The sequence below is a fragment of the Cryptomeria japonica genome, chromosome 11, assembly GCF_030272615.1.
Source record: "Cryptomeria japonica chromosome 11, Sugi_1.0, whole genome shotgun sequence".
Taxonomy (NCBI): Eukaryota; Viridiplantae; Streptophyta; class Pinopsida; order Cupressales; family Cupressaceae; genus Cryptomeria; species Cryptomeria japonica.
The window spans coordinates 275,447,950-275,462,374 of record NC_081415.1 but is presented as its reverse complement, the minus strand read 5'-3'; positions in this window follow the sequence as shown (position 1 = coordinate 275,462,374).

The following is a 14,425-nucleotide window of genomic DNA, read 5'->3' as shown; positions in this document are numbered from 1 at the left end:
ACTCCAGTTTGATCTTTTTATCTTTCCCACAGAATAGACCTAGCTGCGAGTGGATTGCTAGAGACCCTAGGTCTTCAATTTTATAGTCTATATAATTAGATATTCCTTCTTCCACTATTACTCTAGCAAGAACTTGTGACAGGGCATTGTATTTGGACTTGCGTTGAATGAAGCTTACTAAATCGACAGATACACTAGAGCTAGTATGAGATGAGGAAGCCATGATAAAAATAGAAAACTAGAGAAATACCTTTCAGAAATCAAGAATTTAGGGCTTTCAGATTCTACTTCACCTCACACTTCATCGGTTGCAGAATCACCACTTTATGTTCTTCTCTTGACCATTTTTAATTTGCTTCTGAATCTCCTTCAAGGTTTCTAAATTTCTCTGAATTGCAGCACAAATCACTTTTTCGTCGCTCTGCACTTGAAAACCTTGTTCGCTTGAAAAATGATAGTGAGAAATGATTTGAAAATTCCTTTTAAGCATATTCCTCACCAACCGTAATTAATGTTCCACCATTAGGGCGTAAACCCTAATTTGCCTTTTACCATTTCCGGTCTTTCACCAAATGATAGGTATCACATACTGGTTAAGGTCTTTTACCAGTGTAAACTGGAGGTTCAAAACATTTCTCCATTTGCTCCCCCTAAGCTTTTTTGATGCTTAGTTTGCCGGTTTTGTTATTTCCACACTAGGTGCAGAAACCGGTTCTTCTTGCAACACCGCTGGTTTCTTCTTCTAGGTTTTGTTCATATCCTCTTGAACAGTGTCAATATCAATATTTCCTTCCAGAGTGACCGGTATAACATCCGATATACTCCTACTTCTATAGAATCTCGCAATGTGACCCGGTTTGTTGCAATGATAGCAAACCATTCCAGGTGCTCTCCAAGGTCCATTATTCATGTTACCATTCTTCCTCCTGCATGTTGCAACAGTGTGACCATGACCATGATAGATCAAATAGTTTTCTCTCCATCTGGTTGCCACTTGATAGTCACCACTTCTTGACTGATGATTAAAGGTATTAAATCGGTTGTGATTCTGGTTCACAAAAGGGTCCGGACCAACTCCTTGAGTCCTCTGAGGATATCTTCCAACATTGTTCATAACATACCTGCATTCAGATGCTCTATGCCCAAACTTGTTGCATGCATAACAATTACCATTGAATCTATAGGATCTAGGCTTATCATTTAGAAAATAAGGAAAATTATTGTAAGCCTTACTCCTACACACATTGGCAGTATGTCCTTCTTTAAGACAGTTAAAGCAAATAGGTTTAAACTTTTGCTTACCTTTATCCTTTGATGCTGGTTGTTTCTTCAATGCTCCAACATTTGTACCAGAGGTCTCACCTTCTCATGACCGGAATAACCAAGTCCATTAGTATTCTTAACAGGTTTGGCAGATTCAAGCTTTTGCTCTAGCTTAACAATACTCTTGTTGAACTTAGCAAGTATTTCCTTTGACTCAGAGAGTTCTTTGGAAATAGCAACATTTGTTTCTATTAGGTTTGCATTCTTAGAGATGGTCATGTTCAGTTCTCCTTGCATGTCTTCCTTTTCCACTTTGCTTACCTGGAGTTGAGCAATTAGGGCACTGATCTCTTGCTTCAACTTGGAGATTTCATGATCTTTATCTTTTACCAGATCTTCAACTTTCCTCTGGTTCTCAAGCTCTTGGCACATGCCGATAGTCAGTCCTTCCAACTCCTTTCTCAGGTTGGAATTGGATTCATTCAGCTTTTCTACTTCTTGGATTAGGGCTTCCATGTCCACTTCATCAGAAGAACTATTTTTAGATAGCTCCATCAACTTTTCAGCATGTTCTCTCCTTTTTGCTTGAGAGGCCTTATATTTGACCATAAGATCATCATAAGCTTGCTCAAATTGAGTGAGACGATGAGTAAGTTCCCTCAATGTGTATTCCCCCATATCTCTTTCCAAGTGGTTAAACTTATAGAAAGGTAGGCTCTGATACCAATTGATGAATACTAAGAGGGGGGGGGTGAATTAGTATGCCAAAAATTAGTGTACTTAAACACTTTGCTAGACTAACAGTAAACTGGTAAAACAATTTAGCAGACAAACTGGTTAGCACACATGCAAACCAAATAGCAAATAATGCATTCACCCACAGAAGAACAAACACCATAACACAAGAGATTTTGGAGTGGAAACCCAAATGGGAAAAACCACGGTGAGATGGAACTCACAAGTAACTATCTACAGAATAGGAACCAGACCAGTTAAGGTCAGATCGGTTAAGGTCATACAATGTTCTTTACCAGAACAGATCCTGTTAGGAATCTCAATCTCTGTTAGGAGATAAGTCCAATTAAAGACTACCTTGCTAGAGGATTTTAGATCCATAGATGTGAACCACCTTGTTAGAGGATTTACAAAAGGCTTTTGGGCCTACCCGGTTAAGGGCTTCAGACTTGTCGAAGATGTAAGTAATCAACAAGTGAGTGATCTAGCAAATAGCACGGATTTCTTGGTTAGATCCTTGATAGCTCATTCCTAATGCATTCCAGCATTACTTTAGTCTTCAACACATTCACACTTTCTCTAACTCATCAACCACCTTAAACCCTAGCAACAAAACAAAACCCTAGACATGATGTCCTTTTAAAGGAATCCGATTTCATGTCGGTCCAATAGGATTACAATACAATTTCCTAGGTTCAATGCATCTAGACATATTCTATAACATGACACAAAAAGCACTATTTGAAGTGTCGGTACCATCAAACAATCAGTGGATGGTCACTCATCACAAAATGCCTGTTGGTAACTCATCACAAAATGTCGGTCGGTAACTCATCATAAAGTATTACTGGTTCATACAAAATACCGATTAAGCAAAATACCGGTTGCCGGTTTGACAAAATGAAGACTAGGAAATATGTGTTTTGCTTCTTTGATCCTTCGTACCGCTTGAGATCCTCGAACCGCTTGGGGTCAACATATCGCTTCAGATCGGTAAACACTTTCTGCAAAACACCAATAGTCTAAGGACTATAATGCATCATACCGGTTGGGAACAATTGCCGGTTGAGCATAACTCATACATATAAAAGTGATCTCAATGCAAGTGTGTGTCCATCAATGACAATCACAACATAATCATCAAAAATGCCAACAACTTGCCCAATGTTGGGATTTTTATAATGTATCCGCAAACTCTATTGTAATCTAGCCACTGGCTAGCTGGATATATTTGTACTTATCATCTAGGGGGCTTATAGTTTTTAGGTTTGGATCTCTCTGATCGTTACTTGTATCTAGCCTCAGGCTATTCTGGGGAGCTTCTTTATTAGCTTTAGGAATCTATATTTTGTATTTTCTTGTATACGAGCAATGATCGATGTTTTTCTTACTGGTTCTTTTCTCCGAGAGCTCTTTGAACTAGTTTTAAAATTTAAAATTAATATAATATATATATTAAGCGGTATCGTCCACTTTGTGCAAAAAGAAAAAAGAAACAAGATTGAGCGTCCTTAACTATTGCTGAAGTTGAGTACATTATTGTTGCTAGTAGCTGCACTTAGGTGGTTTGGATGAAGCAAATGTTGAAGGATATTAGAGTTATCTATGATGAGCCTACTATCATCTACTATGATAATTACAGTGCTATTAACATGTCAAAGAATCTGGTGCAACATTCAAAAACTAAACATGTGTCAATCAAATATCATTACTTAAGAGAAAAAGTCAATAAAGAGGAAGTGAAGTTGTAGTATATATCTACAAAGGAATAGATTGCTAATATTTTCACCTAGCCTTTGCCTGCAGATACATCTGTCTATTTGAGAGAGAAGTTAGGGGTATCCACCCCTCCCGATGAGAGATAGATGCATTGAGTTGCATCAATTTGGTGGAATTCACAGTCTTATCTCTCTACTCGGATTGATGAGTTGGTGTTCCTCCTCAGGTGGAGTAGTCTTGTTATGTGTTTTAGGGGGAAAGATTCATGATTTGCTTATTTAAAGGAGAGTTTGGTTTTTTGTTTTGAGATCTTTAGCATTGTTGTCAAAGGGGGAGAGAAACATGTTAAAAACTATTTTATCTGCTTGATCTTAGGGGGAGTTTGTTGGAGTTAATTTCTTTCTTTGTATTGATTGTTTTTCATAGTCATATGTTTCCATCAGTGCCAAAGGGGGAGATTGTTGGACATTATTGTTGCTAGGTTATGTTGTTGTCATTGATGTCAACATATTCCTTCTCTAGTGATTGTAGATTGGTGTGTTGGGATTATGGTTTGGTGTATGGAGTATCTCTATTATCATTATATTCTTTTGTATTATTGTTGGTGATCTGGGAAGCTTAATTGATCATATCAGATGATCCAGTTTTGCAGTTTGTTTATCTGATCAGTACGTTGCAAAATTTAGTATTTCCTCCAGTATATTTCGGTGTGATCAGATCTTGAGCTAAGATTTTGGGAGATTGTTTGGGCTTGTCTTGTGTATCTTTATTTTAGATGGTTTGTGAGTTGGTTCTCTGCAAGTTATCTTTATTCATGACAGTTGCTACTATTTGAGTGTTCTTGAGTTCCAAACATTGATAGATGAAGATTTGATAAGTGGTGTTGGTGCAACTATTCTTGATGATTCTAACGTGCTTACTGGTATTTCCTAGTTGTGTTCTATTTGTTTTGATGATCCACATTAATTGTTGTTCGATTTTTTGATGATTTTGTTGAACCGGTCATGTTCTTTGTGTTATGCTGTTAATCTTAGCATGATTTTTCAGTGGTGTTGCATGTTTGGAGATTTGATTTAGGTCCATGTTATATGATGTATATCATTATATTGGTCTAGTGGTCGATCTTTGTATCATGTGATGCAATTTTGTAATTGTGAGTTAAGGGTTTAGCTGACCTTGTTGTCAAGGTTGATGAATTGTATAAATAGGTGATATTATCATATAAATTGGGTGTCGTAGTTGTGTTTGCATTATTAGAGGGTGGTGTATGTGTGATCAATTGATTCATCCTTCGACATTGTGATTGAGCAGAGTTTGGTGTTGTGGGGCATACAATTGTGCTTAACCAGAACTATCATCAGGCATTTGAAGATGCTATTAGTGCAGTTCATTCCTTTTGGATTGTAGTCTAAATCTTGTTGTAAGTCAGTTAGACTTCCCATAGGGTTGTAACCTTTCAGTTCATTATATTTTGAGTAGTGAGCTCTAGGTAGTATGCCTGAATGCATGTGCATTTCCCATTGTAATATTTTCACATACTACTGTAGAGTATCATCTTATTGTGAGTAGGTTCCCACCGTGGTTTTTCCCTTAACCGAGTTTTCCATGTCAAAATCTTTGTGTTGTGTGTTGTGTTGTTTATCTGCTTATCTTTTTTGTTGCTACAGTTTGTCATATTTGTTTTTGTGATTGAGTTTGTAGATCTGGTGAAAACTAATTCACCCCCCGACCCTCAGTTTTTCCTCATTGTTGTTTCCAACATTCTTTATAGGTTTAGGATATAGGAGTGGTGCTAGTGGAGCCCATCCAAATTGTGGATTAGCATAACGTTAAGTTGCACAAAAAAGATATTGTTCAGTATAAGGTCCAATGGGACTAATATTATGTGAAGTGTGCCACATGGAAGAATGCAGAGGAGATAGACCGATCATTTCCTCATTTGATTTCATAGATTGAGATACTTTGTCTTGCTTAGTGTTATAATTTGATAAATATAGTGTGATGCTTCTTTGATAATTTGTCTTGCTTTAGTGTGATACTTTGTTAAGCATAGTGTGATGCTTGTTAGATACTTTGTCTTGCTTTATTGTGATACTTTGCTAAGCATAGTGTGATGCCTTGTTTGCATTAGTGACATACATTATTATTTCAGTATGTGTGTAATATGACATCAAGATGATGTCTCTTACTAGTGGGGAAGGATGTCACATCTCAATCCTATGCTTACATTATTACTAGTATAATTGATAGACTATTAAACATATTTTATGTTGTTTGGTTATTTTGATTTTTAACATGAGAGTGATTGGTAAAATTAGATGGTTAAATTCAAATGCATGGAAATATTATTGGATTTAAAATGAAGTTAAATTATGATTATGAGCTTAACATCTTATACATGCTTTGAATATGGCTTATGGTATTAACCTGCTAATGCAAATCTAAGTGAAAGTTAGTGCAGATACATGTCAAGGATAAGAACTTAGTTGATGTAGAAGTGCCCAAGCCACTTGGTAAGAATATACATGATGGAACCCGCTGAACTTGCACACACTTACGTAGTATATTCATAATTACATTTGAGATGTTTAAGTTTTACATTCTTGGTAATCTTGGTGTGTAGTTTGAATGTAGAAAACAAATGATAAAATTATGGAGATGCCTTGTTTATGTTATGTTTTGTTTTGAAATGATATGGTAAAAGAATTAAATTGTCACCTTTATAATACATCATAATTTCACAGGATTATGAAATTGCTACTTTTATGCATTAATATTATTGTTATGTATGAAATCAAATACTTATAATCTTAATTATTCTCCATAAAGTTAGAAAATTGAAACAAAGAATATGTATATATTTACTTTATTTAGTGAAAATATATATTGAATATTAGACAAAACAAAATTTATTATTTTTGTTTATAAACACAATTTAAATAGATTCTTTTTATTTGAACACACACATGTTATATTACAATTATAATACTTTTCATTAACTAAACTTAATATATATAAAAAAATATATATTAAATAAAACAAACAACATGGTTGTTTTTCTTATAAAAATAAAAGAACATTTAAAAAGAAAATTATTAAAAAGAAATAAAAAAGGTAAATGAAGGATTTTATTTTGAGTATAATGTTATATTTCCTTATTAAGTAAATAATAGCCTAGGAATCGATGCCTTCATTTTGAAGAGTTTAGTTCTAACCAGTAAAAAAAAAATTGACTTTGGATTGCCAAGGATTTCCAATGTCTAGAAATAGGCATTGACATCATCTTAGTGGTAGTGGATAAGTTGGCCAAGGTGTACATTTCATTCTAGAAAATCTTAAGGATGGGTCTTGGGCTATAGCTAAGAATTTTGTCCAAGAGGTCTTTTGACTTCATGGGGTTTTTGAGATGATCATATCTGACTAAGATACCTGCTTTACATCTAGATTTTGGACCACATTAAATGCAGCATTGGGAACAAGGTTGAATTTCAGTACAACATATCATCCTCAAATAATGATCAAACAGAGAGAGTAAATCAGGTAGTTGAAGACTTCCTTAGAATGTATTGTATGGATCAACAATACAAGTGGGAGGGGTATCTTCCATTGGTGGAGTTTGCATATAATAAGTCCTACCATACATCTTTGGGTATGGCACCATTTGAAGCTCTTTATGGGAGAAAGTTTCATACACATATTAGTTGGGACGGAATGAAAGATATGATTATAAGTGGTCCTGAGATGCTAAGAGAGATGGAGGATTAAATGATATTGATAAAGAAAAGGTTAAAGGAGGTTGCAAATAGATAGAAGATCTATGCAGATAATTATAATACTTTCAAACAATTTTCAATTGGAGATAAATTATTTTTGAGGGTGAAGCCTCATAAGAGCTCTATATCATTTAGAAAATCATCCAAACTTGCTCCAATATTTGTGGGTCTATTTGAGGTGTTGGAGGTGATTAACCCAGTAGCATACAAAATTGCTCTTTTTTTTTGTGGGGGGGGGGATTACCCCACACTATAGTGGTTAGCTGCAAGTCTCCTTCATGGGAGGTCTTAAGTTCAAATCTCAAGCATTGTTCAATATAAAAAAAAATTAATATTTTTTTAAACAAGCAAAGCTTCCATTGATCCTGTAAAGACTTATAGTTTTTTCTTAAATTGAATGAGTGCTTCAATTAATTTCAGCAAAATAAAAATGTTGTATTCAAATGCAATTAAAATACATGGAAATTTTATTTATATATAAAGTAAGTATTTCTTTAATTTTTTATTTTTTTTATGATTTCATATGAAATTTTTGGATTTTTTGGTTGCTGCATGAACAATTTTATTTGAACAAGATTTTAAGTGTGAAGAGAAGTATTTTAAGTGTGAGAAAAATTTTAAGTGTAAGAAGCACTTAAGGTGTGAAAAAGAAAAAAAAAATCAACAAATTCTTTAGAATGATTTTAGTGTGGATCTCTCTTTGGTTGCCTCTTCCTCCAATTGGATGCTTGGTTTAGTAAAAAGTAGACTTTCTAATACTAAATTCTGGCTTTTCAATATTTATGGTCCTATTAGCATTGTTGAGAAAATGAAACTTTGTGAGAGTTTAGCTTTGATTGCTTCCCCATTGATGGGTGCTTTTTTGGTTCTTGGGGGTGACTTCAATGCTATCTCAAGTCTTGATGAGAAAGCTAGGGGTATCATTCCAAACAAGCATATTATTGATGATTTTTGTCATTTTATCAAAAAAAAGAACCTGGTCGATTGTAAAACTTAAAATGGTCCTTTCACTTGGACTAATATGAGAAAGGTTTTCTATCAAATCGCTGAAAGGTTGGACCATTTTTTGGTGTCTGAAAGTTGGTATAATTCAGGCTAGGATTTATTTTTCTCAGTTTTGCCTTTTACTGGTTCGGATCATTTCCCTATTTTATTTTATATTCTTGAGGATAGGGCCCCTAGGAAGCTTCCTTTCAAATTCGAACCGATGTGGTTTAGGGACAAATCTTTTTTACCCTTGCTGAAAATGTGGTGGCTGTCTGCTCCACATGTCAATGGATCTAGGATGTTTCAGATAGTTAAGAAATTGGCTTTTCTTAAAGGCAAGATTAGAGATTGGAATACTTTGCATTTTAAGAATATCTTTTGGGAAAAGGCTAGGATTCAGGAGGAAATTGAGCAGATAAATGAGGTTATTTTGATTTTGGGTATGTATTCTTTGTCCTTTAATAGGCTTGAATGTTTGAAAGCCCAACTTGAGGAAGTTCTAGCTCGGGAAGAATCTTACTGGAGACAAAAATATAGGGACTTATGGTTATCAGAAGGTGATAGGAATACTAAGTTTTTTCACTCTTCAACCAAGCTAAAGAGGTAGCGTAATAGAATATGTTGTATTCATGATTCCAATGGGAATTGTCTGTCTGATGATTGTGAAATTGATTTAGAGGTTGTTAAATTTTTTAAGTCCTTGTTGTCTACTGAGTCAGTCTCTTTGGATAACAATTTTGTTAATTCAGTCCCTCCACTTGTTAATGAGGATGATAATAAGATGCATATGACTCCTTTTACTAATGGTGAGTTAAGAGAGGTGGTCTTTTCAATACCTTCGAAGAAGGCTTCGGGGTCGGATGGGTTCACGAATTTGTTTTTTCAAAAATGTTGGGACTTTGTGGGGAATGATGTTTTATTAGCCCTTGAAGAGTCTAGGTGAAATAAAACTATTTTGAAAGAACTAAACACTACTCTTATTGCCATTATTCCTAAGGTGGACAATCCTAAATCTTTCTCTGATTTTTGTCCCATTGTTCTTTGGAATACTTTGTATAAAATCATTACTAAGGCAATTTCAGTTAGGTTGGTTAAGCTCATTCCTAGGATTGTGTCTGTTGATCAGGGTGGTTTTGTTCCTGGAAGGGAAACTTTGGAGGGTACAATTTTTACACATGAGATTCTACATTTTATTTCACTTCAAAAGACTCCAGCTATGATTCTTAAACTCGATATGCTTAAAGCATATGATTGGGTAGATTGGCATTCCTTAGTTTCTGTTCTGAATCGCTTAGGTTTTGCTCATAGTTGGGTTAAATGGGTCTTATCCTGCATTTCTTCTGCTCATTTTTCATTTTTACTTAATGGTTCTCCTACTAGTTTTTTCTCTTCCTCTCGAAGGGTTAGGCAAGGGATCCTCTCCCCCCCTTTCTATTTATTCTTCTGGCTGAGGCTTTAAGTAGGGCCATTTCTAATGCTAGATCTTGAGGTCTTTGGAATGGTATTAAAATTGATGGGTATCCGAATTCGCAATCCCATTATCTTTTTGTGGATGATATTCTCTTATTTGGTTTAGCCTCACTAGCAGAAGCCAGAGTTATCAAAACAATTATTGATGACTGCTCTTCCTTTTTTGGGCAGAAAGTTAATAGTCTTAAATAAGAGGTGTTTTTCCTGAATGTTTCCCCTCTAGTTTAGAATAGATTGACTCATTTTGGGGGTTTTCAAGTGGGTTCTTTCCCTTGTAAGTATTTAGGCATTCCTTTTTTTGTTGGATCAGATAAGGCAATGTTTTGGAATGAAGTGGTTCATGCGATATCTTCCAGAATTTCTTCTTGGAATCATAAATGGCTTACTTTAGCTGGTAATATTCTTCTGATTAATTCACTTCTTAATTCCATTCCTATTTATTTAATGTCTATTTTGAAAACTCCTCCCAAGGTTGTTCATGATCTCAAGGTGTCTTTAAGATCCTTTCTTTGGAATGATAATATTGGGGGTAAGAACAAGATTCCTCTATTAGCTTGGGATAGGGTTTGTCTTCGTAAGGAGTTGGGGGGTTTGGGTATCAGAGACTTAGTTTCTTAGAACAAAGCCTTGGGAGATAAATTTTTTTGGAAGCTATATATGGACCCTTCAAGTAAATGGGCTTCCATTATGTTTGCTAAGTATTTGAGGGGGGCTCCTAAAGAATGGCTTTTCATAGCCTCATCTCTCCTGAAAGGATCAACTTTTTGGAATTTTATTGTTAGTTGTAGATCGGTTATCCTTCCTCACCTCTCTTGGGTAGTTCGTAATGGGAAGAAGGCTCAGTTTTGGGATGGTCTAGAATGGTCATGCTACCTTGTCTTCCATTCGAGATTGGTTTCCTTTATCTGATATCCTTACTGGTCTCTGGGGTGTTTTTGTTGCTGATTATTGTGATGTTGATACTTCAGGTCCTTATCCTATTTTTCATTGAAAATGTATTGATTCTCTATCCATCGGTAATGAACTCAAAGTTGCTTATGTACAAGAGCTTGAAAAAAGATTACTAGTGTTTCAAGATTGGGAGGATGTTTTGGTTTGGACTAAGAGTGCTTCGGGTTCTTATTCAGTAAAGGAGGGGTACAATGTCTTGTCTCATTCCTCTTCTTTCTCCCCTTGTCCTTCTCTGATCTTTTGGCATTCAACTTGTCTTCCTAAAGCTGGTTCCTTTTCATTGCTCGCAGTTCAAGATAGAGTTCTCACTGGGATGTGATAGATAGGCTATGATGTTTCCTTGTGTGTTTTGTGGTTTCTTCATGGAATCCATGGATCATGTATTTCTGCAGTGCCCATTTACCTTGGATTGTTGGTACTGGTTGTTTGGTATGCTTGGATGGTCTTCCACTATTGGTCCTAATTTATTGTCTCATTTTTTGGCTTGGCCTTTGTTGTGTTCATCATCATTTTACTCTTCTCTTTGGGTTGTTTCTTTGTCTATTGTCATTTGGAATATCTGGCTTGAGAGGAACTCTAGGTTTTTCAAGCATAAATCTACTTCATTGCTGGATGTGCTTGATATGATTCAATCCTCCATTTCTAAGGTGGTGTTTTCTTATTTTTATAAAAATTTGGAACATTTGTGCTCCTTTTCCCATTGGGATAATTGGGTGACATGGAAATGGGAGTCACTTTGAGTAATTCCATCTCATGGGGTTGTAGCATCAGGCTTATCCTCTCTTGTCAAGCGTAGACTTACTAAATGGTCTCCTCCTCCACAATTCTCTTTTAAATTAAATTTTGATGGAGCTTCCAAGGTAAATTCAGGAAATTCGGGGATTGGATCTACCCTTTTTTATCATAATTCTAAGATTGTTAAAGTTGTGTGTAAATATATTGGTGTTGGTTCCAACAATTCTGCTGAATTTCATGCTTTATCTTTCGGTCTAGATTTAGCCATCTCTTTGGGCATTAAAGATATTGTCATTGAAGGGGATTCAATGCTGGTATTTCAATCGGTCTCTAATAAGGAATGTGTTTCCTAGCACTTACAATACCTTTTAGATCAAATTATTGTTTAATTGAAGTGCTTTAGTTCCTTTACTATCTCTCACTGCTATAGGGAAATTAATTGTATTGCTGATTTTCTTGCTAATAAGGCTATAGTTGAAGGTGTCGAGTATTTGGAAGTCTCACCTAGGGATATTCCCTCTTCTCGCATTAGTGATATTTTTTAAGTATTACTTTGGTTGAAGTTTGGGATCAGGGGTCTCTTGCTCGATTCAATATGGCATGTGTAATTTGATCTTTGATGGGTTGATCATTTCTTTGGATGGATGGTTTCCATTTTGATTATTTGTGGTCTATTTCTTCCATCACATTCCCTATTCGTTGTGTATGTTCTTTCGTGTATTACATTAGGGAGGGTGTTGTCTTTCCTTATGCAAACATTTTTGTTGATGGCATACATAGTAAGTATTTCCTCTATGAGTAACAAGGGCGATGGAGCTTCATCCGTGTGGTTTGTATCTTGTCTATAAGGCCGGACTTAGTTGATCATTCTCAGGTTTTGATGCCCTCACATAGTTGGTTATTACTGTTAGTGGGCATTTTGATCTACAGGTTGGATGTTTTGATTTGGCTATCATGGTGGGAAGTGTTCTTTATTCACCTTGGTTTTTAAGTTCAGGTGAGTGTATTACATTAAGGAGGATGGCAACATTTTTTGATGATGGAATTCATGGTAAGTTTTTCTTATTCGAACATGGAGGGTGTTTGAACTTCATCTGTGTGGTGTTATCCTATCTGGCAGATCGGGTTTATTTTGTTAGTCACAGGTTTGATGCCCTTTCTCCCTCTTATTCAACAGTTAATTATTATGAGTTGGCATTTCTTAATTAGCATGACTGCAGTTGGCTACTTGATTTGGTAATCATGGTGGGAAGTGCTTGGGTAAGTTGGTTTGCAACAACTTCACAGTGATGTCATCTCAGTTAATCATTAAAGTTTCTTTGGCATTTATATTTATCATGGCTCACAACCTGGTTGCTTGATTGATTAATTATGTCTAGATGTGCTTTGTTCACTCCCTCGGCCAGTGGGTTTGGTAATTATGCTTGGGTAAGTTGGTTTTTGCACTTTCTGTGTTGTATCATGTGTGGCTGCAAAAAGTGGAATAAGTATCTACAAACTGTAAGACACAACACTTCAATTGAGTCATTGCATATATGGTTAGATAGATATAAGCATGAGTAATAAAACCATCACAAATTGACCAATTTCCTTCTAAAAGATGCAAGTATACACTTGCTCTCAGATTTGTATAAGCAATACCACTGACTAGACTACACCAAGATGAAGGATTTAATCTATATGAGCATGATATTAAGCTAAATGGATGCAAGATTATGCTAGATGGATGAATAGTAAGCTATATGAATTCAAGCAATCATAATTGAACTAAATATACAAAAAACTAAACTAAGATGCAATAATCTCAAAAAAACACAATATCTTCAATTACTCCAGAGCAAAAACTGTATAATAACAATAAATCTCTAGGGTATTTTAAATGAGAGATAAAGGATGAATTTATAGAGAATCACAAGAGAGACCAACAGTCAAGATCAATTAGCAATGAGCGGTTGAGATTATTCAAGAAAAAACATAATTTAGGATAATTGAAATAATTGAGAGATTAGATTTAATTGACCTTGAGATAGATTCCAATTATAGTTTGATTGAAATGCATTCAGATTATAAGTTCGAGTTTGCATTGGAGATAAAATTCAATTAATTCCATGCACTTTAGACAAAAATAGGTGATTCCATGCATATTCTTTGATTTATTCAAGAAAAGAGTCTTTTCAATGCAACTGAACTTCTTTTCTTAAAAGCTTTGAGTTCCAATTTTAGAGAATGATTAATAATTCATTTAATTGTTTTTTTGATTTCAAGTTCCCAATTTAGAAAAAGAAATAATATCTCAAGTTTGATTTCTCTCTCAATTCAATTCTTTTATTTTATTTTCAATTTAACTCTTGCTTTGCATATTGCTTCCTCTTTTGTAATAAATTAATTCCTTTTTTATGATTAAATGGCAAATTTATTAATTAATTAAATATGCTAGGATATTTAATAAATTAAACAGGATAATTGATCAAAATGATTTACTTAGAATGATTTAATTAATTAAATAAATATTTAATTATTATAGAATAATTCACTTGCCATGTGACATTTAATGATTGAAGAATTAATTGATTGTGTGTTCAAAATTGATTTAATTGCCTTTGGTTAGGACCTTGGTGATGTTGTCAAGATTAGGGGCCCATGGTTTAGGTGACCATTTTTGGGGTATTAAATTTGCCCCTCTTTGAATTAATGTGTGAGTAGCGCGTTGGTTCAAAGAATAGTTGATGTCTAGGAAATACCAGTTCTGAACTTGATTGATCACGAACTAGATGAAGAGAGAGGTGTTTAGC